This window comes from Triticum aestivum, chromosome 7D (assembly GCF_018294505.1).
Source record: "Triticum aestivum cultivar Chinese Spring chromosome 7D, IWGSC CS RefSeq v2.1, whole genome shotgun sequence".
In the NCBI taxonomy this organism is placed as follows: Eukaryota; Viridiplantae; Streptophyta; class Magnoliopsida; order Poales; family Poaceae; genus Triticum; species Triticum aestivum.
The window spans coordinates 633,841,784-633,851,491 of NC_057814.1; the positions used below are offsets into that span (position 1 = coordinate 633,841,784).

A 9,708-nucleotide genomic window follows, 5' to 3' on the forward strand; every position below is an offset into this window, starting at 1 on the left:
TAAAAAGAAACCCATGATGCTTCTAATAATATAATCCCAACTGAAATAAGTGTCTCCAAGCCAACATTTATGGCATTGTTGATGTTCACATGGATTAGAAATACCCATTATACACAAGGACACTAATCAACGAGCAAGTAAAGCCTTGTGAAAGGATAGGATCATCTAGGCTTTTGTGATCTCTTATATGTCCTTGATATATGATGGCTGCTACTAGTAGAACTGCATATATAATGAACTACAACACTTTGGTAACATGTAACCAACAATAATCACACTGTCCCTGGTAGATACTACACGTGTCGGTTTTCATGGACAAACACTCATGCATGTTATAAGATTAGCGGACCCTCAGAACAGCTACTTGAAATCTTATTACAAAAACAAAACTGAGATAGCTCATGAGCCGCTTGATTAGCGGACCTAAAACAAATGAAGAAAATAGCGTGCTATAAGATTTAGCGCCACCCTTCTCCAAATACTATAGAAGTTATAGCATACTAATAGCATGCTATATTTCAAAATAGTGACATAAAACTGTCAAATATATCATAAAATTTAAGGCTTATTGGCATAATTTGCAAGGAAAGGGAACACTCCAAATTAAATGGAGAAGCATACGAGAGCTAGTGTACACTCCTAATTTGTAAGGAAAGAGAATACTCCTAATTAAACCATAGCTTTAAATAGTCGGCTATAGCCCCGCTATAGCCTTTTCAGCAGGGTGCCACTAAATGGTCTCATGTATAAAATGGCCCGCTATAGCTCCGCTATAACTGATTTGGAGGTCCGCCGCTATTTAGCATAGCCTGCTATTTAAAACACTGAATTAAACAAAGAAGGATCGGTGGGTGACATGCCGCCGCTGGTGGCATGGTTGATTTCAGCGCTGTTTTGCTGGAGTTGGAGCTGTGGCCGACGCCGCTACTTGGAGGGGGATGGCGAGAAGTTGCTCCCGTGCACGAACCGCCACCGCTGCCATCGCTCTCAAGTCACGATCGCCCCCGCCGTCACTGCACTCGGTCACGAGTTGGCGGGAAACTGGTGACGAGTTGGCTAGGTTAGGCTCTATGCATTGCAATTGCGTCTAAGAGAGTAAGTGTGAGTTCAGCCGATCCGATATGGCGATGCCTAATGGGTTTTGCGTGTTACACGCTAAAACGCTACAAGGTTATTTTGTTTAGCCTCAAAATAGCGTGCTATAGCGTGAATAGCGCCATAGCGAGCAAATTAGCTAAAACGTAACGTGGCCCTTTCAAATATGCTATAGCGATGCTATAACGTCGAAATAGCATGCTATTTTTTTCATTGACTAAAATAATGTTTAAATTTGACTTTTCTAATTATTGAGCTTTTTATATGCTTCTGCTTGTGTTTTGTGTATATATATACTCTATTTATTCAGTTGCCTATGGTGAAGTTCTGACGATACAAAGGAGATACTGCTGGATTTTCCCACAAGCATGTTAGATTTTGGTTGTGTTTTAGTGGCAACATTCCTTCTTACAAGGTGGGGTGTTATAATGTTTGTCACTCTTTTTGTGGGAGATCTATTCATTAAGTACACAGATGTACTGATAGCCTCTCCCCAAAATATAGTTGGAACAGCTTTGCTCTTCAACTAGCTTCTCTCCATTGACACAACAGTTTGGTTCCGGCGCTCTACAATGCCGTTCTGTTGTGGTGCTATGGAGGAGTGAGGAAATTCTTAATGCCATTTTCATCACAGCCGTTAGTGAATTTATACGAGGCGAACTCCCCTCCTCTGTCAGTCGTCAAAGACTTCAGATTACAATTCAGATCCTTCTCTGCTAATTTTCGGACCTTGTGTAGTGCAGGTAAAGCTTGATGTTTTCTTTTCAACAAATACCAACCACATAAATTTGTTGAAATCATCTTCTGGAGTTCGTGATGAAATAGGACCACACAAATATGCATGTACTAGTATTAGTGGTTGGTCAGCTCTGAAAGTTGTAGCTGCTAGAAATGATTTCCTCCATTGTTTCCCCATGAGGACCTCGTCGGCCAGTACAAGGCGTACAACGAGCGAGTGCGTCAATGTTTCTGCAACCACAAAGAAGGTGAGTGTGAAAATTGTAGGATAGGTAACTTTGTTTGTTGTATTGATTTGACCCTCATATGGGGTATATATAGAAGTACATGGTAGGGGTAGACTTGGAGTACAAGACAAGTCGTAGCATGTTTAAGCCATTCTATCTCTACATCCTTATCTCTACCTTAAACATGATTACACTTCTAACATTCCCCCTCAGTCGTAGCGGGAGTGAAGTGGACGAGTACGACTGAATTAGAAGTCTTGCTTTCGTCGTCTTCTCCGCTGCGCCATCATCAACTGCGTCTCTGATGGGTCGGCACCTAGGGCGGTGACTGCGTCCCCTTCTGGTGCCTTCCTTGTCTCTCCTCTCTTCCCTCCCGCAGTCACAGCGGGAGTGGCGTGAATGCTGATGACGACGCGGATGCTGTTGACTGGAGTTGTTGCCGATATGTTGCTGTAGATGTAGCCATTAATGTCAATGTCGAGGTAGCCGATGTAGGCGTGGTCGAGGTAGTCGTGGTCGATGGTGTGATCGTCATGGATGATGAAGCCGCACAAAGCCTGGAGGCGCAAAAAATGTGCTATGACGGAGCTGCACACGTGGACGATTGCACCTTGCGGATGTCAGAGGGTGCCGTCGGCGACGAGTACGCCCGTTTTGCCAAGACCGAAGGAAGCCCATCAAGCACACATCGGTTTTGCCAGAACCGTGTGGCCGTGTAGGGTCGTCATTGTAGTGATGCCGTGTCGATGCAGTCGTGCTGTCGTGGATGATGCAGTCGATGCCGTCGTCGTGACGCGGTCATTGCCGTCGTCGTGGTCGCGTCTTGCAGAAAAGTCTGTCAGAGGACGCTAGGTGTCCATCTTGTGGACAAGGCAGCGGCGGTGTGTTGATGAAAACGTTGGTGAAAACCACGTTGATGAAGACCTTGGCGATGAAGTGTCGGTGATGACGTCGCAGCGACATGTCGACGATAATGTGTGGCGTCCCTCATGACGACGGGGTGTCGATGCCGTGTCGTACGGAAGAAGTCGATGAAGAATTGCACGCTTTCCACACCGGCCTGGAGTGTGGATGGTGCATGTCGATGTAGCTTCTCGTAGATGTGCTCGACGAAGATTTTTCTTGTTCTTTGGCGCGATGTAGTCGTACAGCTTGTTGTTGATGTTCGGCTTGATGTAGACGTGTCGGTGCAGCCTTGCAGTACAAATCGGGGCGTAGGTTGATGCAGGAGATGATGTAGCTCGGCTCGGGATGCAGCGGTCGATGTAGATGATGGTGTCACAGGCGTCGTAGTTAGCTAGCAGAAAACTGCTCTCCCGTGATCACAGACGTGTGTCGTCTGTGCGCTGGAGACCGGTTGGAGCTGCAGCGAGGAGATTGCATCTGGCCGACGACCCAAAGCAGTAATTAGCATCGATGGAATAAGCTGCATGCAAACATGTAATCTCCTGATCTTCTTGGGTCCACGTCCATTGGTGGATGGGTTTGCACGCGGTTGTTGCCTGCCCCGGTCGAAGTCGACGTGCGGCTGGGCTGGAAGGAGCCCTGTGCCGCACGCGGCGTCGCCTCATTGAAGCCGGCTGCTCCAGCGCCTGGTCTCGGCGCGTGGCTGAGGAGACACACCGTCGTACCCACGTTGAGCCGCCAAGAAGCTCCGTGATTCTAGCCTGCTCGACGACGCTCGCAGGATCGGATCGAGGAAGACTCGGGCGGTCGAACGGCTCGTGGCTGCTTGTACAGCTTGGCGATGCATCGTCCGAGTGGAGGTAGGTTGGCGGTGCACCGATCTGCTGGATTTTCTTCACCAGATGGGATCAATCTAATAAAAATTTATTTGGCTAATGGAAAGCAATCTGAGAAACTTTGGAAACTAAATTGATCTAATCTAGGGAATTCGAAAACTGGATCTAAACTAAGAGACCGATCTAATTTTTGATTGATCGGGTGCCATGCCCCCGGGGAGAGAAGATTAATCTCCCCGGGGGCGGCGCAATGCGGAAGTGGTGGAGAAACCTAGGATCGGCGTCGTGAGACTAACCGCTCTAATACCATGTGAAATTATAGGATGGCCAATATTGTGTCGTTGTATTGATTTGACCCTCATATGGGGTATATATGGAAGTACATGGTAGGGGCAGACTTGAAGTACAAGACAAGTCGTAGCATGTTTACATCCTTATCTCTACCTTAAACATGATTAAACTTCTAACAGTGAGCACCTAATGTTATCTCGGTCATAGTGCGAAAAATATGCTGGAAACAAGAAGAAATTCAGTGAGAGTTCAGCCGGAGTTGGATGAAAACAGGGTCTACTAGAAGTGTGCTAGTGGGAAACAGAGCATGGAACAACCTAAGGCGGGAGTGGAAGTTTTACAAGAAAATGTGAGGTGTTACAATTCTGGCAAGAATGGTCATTTCAAAAAGGAAAGTAATGGGCCGAACAAGGAACGTGCTTATGTTGCCGAGAAGTAGAATGGGGATGATGATGCTGCACTACTCATGGTGCAGACATGTGAGTTGATGCAGGATGCCTAATCTGTTGATGGTGAAGTGGTGTGTGGTACCCAGACACGGGAGAAGACAGCCATGCGACAGGAGTTGAAGAGAAGTTCCATGAGCTTGATAAATTAGTGAAAGGAAAGGTCAGATTTGAGATGACTCAGATATTGCAATCCTTGGGAGAGGTTCTATCCTGTTTAAGGACAGAAATGGTGAGCATTGAATCCTATCAAATGTGTACTTACTTCATTCCTTCACCGAAGCCGAAGAGCAACATCATTAGGATTGGACAATTATCTGAAAGAGGCTGTGAAGGGGTGATTGAGGACAACAACTTGGTGTTTTGAGCAAAACAGAAAATTGCTTGTAATTTTCAAGAGAACAAGGAATAGACTATATATATTCCTTACCTTTGTGATGGTTAGAAGGAAATGCTACAGGAACTGCCACAAATTGATCACATCGAAATTTGTGATGCTTGTCTTGGCTCAAACACCCAAGGCAGATTTTGTTGGGCACTGCGCCACGAGTACCTTTTTGGTATTTTCTGAGCAGGTTAATTTTCTTCAGCAACACATAGGACGAGATATACAAATACTCACGCCACCGCTGGTCTCCGGGGGCGTTCACCAGGACGTGCACTACGCCGCCCGACTGTCCACCCACGACTATCGCCCATGAATTCTCTGCTGCACTAGTGCAGAGCAACTAGATCTCTGAACCTGAACTTGCGTCGGACTGAAAGTGCAGCAACTTCAGGTGTCCAGCCAGGCCAAGCCTTTCAGGTTTCACATCTTCTTTTCTGCGTTTTCTGCAGTCAATCTGAAAAATAATTGTTCGTCATCAGTAGCCAGCCAAGCCTTTCAGCCAAACCATTCCTTTAGCTTGTCAAACATTCCTCTAGCTTCACACAAGTATGCAGCAAATTCATATCAAAATAAACTTCCAATATCCACCGAACTGATCGGCCGACTGACAACAATTTGTACAGTATTAAGTTATACAGGATGTTCATAAGCATGATCCAGCCCTAGGTATAAACAGAAGTTTTGACGTAGCTTATGAGCCCCATATATTGGACTGAACGTAACGAGTTTTGACGTAGCTGACGAAGAGACTAGCAAGAAGTGTACAATGCAAGTGTAACAGTTGTTATTGACAAATGTGCGAGTTTTCTGCTGCCATGAGTCCAGGAATTCAGCAACCAGGCTGATCTGGAGAAGGGCATGTACCTGTGACAGGAAATATAGAAATGATTCAGCTAGGTAAAGGTTACCACAAGCAAGAGAGACAACTGTGTAAAGAAAGTGAAACAAGAACACGGATATCGGCATACATAAGTAAACACAAATAGCACATGATTTCTGTATATATGGTCCATTTTTATAAAATAAAAGGGGAACATGAGAAGCAATCAATGTTGAAGAAAGAATGCAAATGACACGAACACAATGGAATCAGATGAAGATTTCCTGTCTCAATGTGTGATGTAGAATGCTTATTTGTTTAGCAATAGTATTCACATAACAGAAATTCTTGGGATAACAGCAATTATCATGTAACTACACCCAAGTAATTTAAGATGGAAAGAAGTACCATAAACAAGTACAGCTAGCACATGCAGAGGAATAGATATTGGAAGTATAACCAACTCATACAAGTCTAATATATACTAAAACGTGTGCATTTAGACCCCAATATATGGATACTAGTTTGAAACCCATGATGCTTCTAATTCGAACTGAAATAAGTGTCTGGAATATCCAAGCCAACATCGTTGATGTTCACGTGGATCAGAAATACCCATTATACACAGCCCAGAGTTTGTTCTACACAAAAACAAAACCTTCTGAAAGGATAGGATCATCTAGGCTCTAGTCATCTCTTGTCCGTCCATGATATATTATGACTGCTACCCTTTGGTAACATGTAACCAACAATAATCACTATCCCTGGTAGATACTACACGTGTCGGTTTTCATGGACAAAGACTCATGCATTCACTGAACATGACCAACTCATATGTCATTTTCAAAACAGGAGAAGTGATTACCAACTCAGAGACGTAGCAGAAACTGTATGCTAAGCCGGCGTAGCTGGGATGTTGTAGCGACTGCGCAAGCCATCGATAGCTCTCGTCACGGACTTTGCCATCTCAGGGAGGGTCACCTTGCACACTGACCATTGTGAACCAAGTTAGTACTAAACGATAGACCACTGCCATAGTGGCCTGAATTGAAGACTGAGATGAAGTAAAATTGAGAAGATAGATATCTCTGGTCAGTGGCTGCAGTACCACGAGACGAAGACGACTGCACATCTGTCAGCAACTTCTTGTACGATGCCTGCAAGGAATCCACACCGGCAGTAGGGTCGCAATCAAATTTCAGGGTCCAAATCCACACGAAATTCAGGATCAAACATGGATCGAATGGTAGGAGAAGTGTACCTTGATGTCGTCGGCTTGCTGGGAGTACTTGTCGAACATCTTCTTATGCTCCTTCTCCGCCTCCTCCGCCATTTGCACGCAGCTCTGCGTCTGCATCTGAGTGAAGAGCACACACGGACAAGGAAGGGGGTCAATATCCATCACACCACATCTCAGGATCGATCGATCGACGCGCCAAGGATGGCAAAAGGGGATCAGAGAGGTCAGTCACCGTGATGCGCTTGGAGATGCTGGAGTGGGAGGTGGAGCGCGTCGAGGCGGCACTTGAGCGAATCGAGGTTGGAGGCGGCGAGGCCCCTCAGGTCGCCGACGGTGGACACGGAGGCCGGCGTGGACATGGCCGCCGCGGAGAGGGGGGATTTGGTCACCAGCGAGGCGGGCGAGAGGAAGCCGCGGCCGACTTTGACGGGAGAGGAAGAGGGAGACCCGGCGCTGGCGGACGGCGACGAGGCGGCGGAGAGGGAGTCGGGACTGGCCTTCGCCTTCGGCTTGGGCTTGGCCTTCCCCCTCGCCCTCGGCTTGGGTTGGCGGCCGCCGCGGGCGCCTTCCTCATAGCATCTCCACTAGCCTCCCCAAGAACACCCCCAGCACCACTTTTTTAGCCCCGGCGTTAAAAACACGCTCCACTCACACCCCCAACACCTTATTTTCGCTAAATTTAAGTAAATTTAACCCCGACGAGCTCACCCCGAACCCAGCCCCCCGAGGGGGTAGCTGGGGACGCCCGCGCCACTTTTTCCCCTTGTGTGGCCCACCTACAGCCACAACTCCCCCCGCGCTCTCCCCCCCCCCCTCCCGTCGCTTTCTCCTCGAGCCCCCACCTTCTCTCTCCCCATCCGCTTCTCTCTCCCCGCCCGCGTCCCGGCCGCCCGACCCCGCCCCGGTGCCTCCCCGCCGCAGCTCCGGCCCGCAGCGCCCGGCCTCCCGCGCTGCCCCGCCAGCCCTCTACGGTCGCGTGCCCGTGTCGGACCGCCGCGCCCGGCCTCCCGCACCGCGCCGCCCCGCCAAACGGAGAGCTCGTGGGCTTGGCGAGGCTGCGCTCGAGCTTGTGCGCGTTCCTCGTGGCGCTCCCAGCCTCGTGGCGCTCCTGCGCGCAGTCGACGAGGAGGAGGAGGCGCTCTGCCCCATCTGCCTCGACGTCATGGAGCCGGGCCACGCCGTGCGCGTCCTCCCCAGCTGCAACCGCGCCTTCCACCAGGACTGCGTCGATCGGTGGTTGGCCATCTCGCCTGGGTGGTCGCCCTACTCAGCCGCTCGGGCCGCACGGTCGAGCTCGTCCGGCAGGACAGCGCCATGTCCGCCTCCTGCAGGACCATGGTGCGCGCGCTCTCGCGCTTGCCTGTGCGTGGCCAAGGAGGACGGCGGCGAGTTCGCGTGCAAGTCCATCCCCAACCGCAAGCGGCTGGCGCGAGTTGGTGCGGCCGCGCGTGCTGCTCTGTTGCTGCCGGTGCTCATCAAGGCGGGCGAGCGACGGGGCACGGCGAGTCGCGCGAGATGGCGAGGACTGCGGCGGGATCATCGTGGCGTCTTCCTCGCCTCGCCGTCGAGCTAGTGGGGGCACGACGAGTGGGTAATTTTGGCCCCCCAGGCGGCGAAAACTATGCCTCATGGGAGGCCAACGGCTGGAGATGCTCTTATGCCTCTGACTGAGTCCGCGTGGGTGAAGACTGGTCTGCTTATCCTTGAGATTTTGAATTTTGAACCGCGAAGCAGGTCGGGCCAAACGGACCGGGCCAACCAGGCCGGCCCGCGAGCACGCCATGGGCCAGGCACCGCACGGGCTAAACGGCTCGTACCCGGCATGCGGCATGCCTGGGCCTGAAGGCTGGGCACACGGGCCGGCATGGCACGGCCTGTTTATTTATTTCTTTTTTTAGAATTTTTTACATATATAACATAAAATGCAGCCCAATAGGCCTAAAATAAACATGCGGTGTGCCTGGGCCTGAAGGCTGGGCACGGGGCCGGCATGGCACAACCCGTTTATTATTTTTAATTTTTTCAGATTTTTTTATGTATATTTGTGATCTAAAATACAGCGCAATAGGCTGAAGAAACATGTGGCCCAACGTGGTAAACATGCCACAGGCCTGCCCGTTTAGTAACTAGGCCGTGCATGGGCCAAGAGCAAGGCTTGTGACCCGGCACGGCATAGCCCAGCTATTAAACGTGCCCTGCCGTGCTGGGCCGGTTGGTTTGGCCAGCTTCATGCATCTGCTCCACAAGAGCCTTGTGGGAGAGCAACTAATTAACGAGCGCTCCTTTGAAAGGCTCATAACGATCAATGTCAGTTGGTGCGCTCTTAGCCGCCCGTCACGTGTCGTGCTCTGGACGCTCCCTTCGGATTTTGTTTTTATTTTTATTTTTATTTTTTCGCACGTGTTTTCGGCTTTTTAAACGGGTTTTTCGGGGTTTTCGACGTTTCAGTTTTCCACCGGTCTTTCTTAACTTTTGAACAAAAAATCGAAAAAAAAATTGCGTGAAATAACGCGTTTTCCGTGACTCGGAAACAAAAAAAACGCGTTTTCTGTTTTTTTCCTTCCGCGACAGGCACGCTTTTGCTTTCGAGAGGCACGGACGTGCCTCTCGAAAACGGAGAAAAACGCATTCTCTGTTTTTTTCCTTCCGAGAGAGGCACGGTCGTGCCTCTCGGAAATGGAAAAAGTACGTGTTTTCTGTTTTTTTTCTCTTCCGAGAGAG

At 49.4% G+C, this 9,708-nt stretch overlaps 1 pseudogene; it reads right to left on the reverse strand.

Annotated features, from left to right (window-relative positions):
- Positions 1 to 5,476: 5,476 nt before the first annotated feature.
- On the reverse strand, positions 5,477 to 7,561 carry LOC123169105 (uncharacterized; annotated as a pseudogene).
- Between the last annotated feature and the right edge of the window lie 2,147 nt (positions 7,562 to 9,708).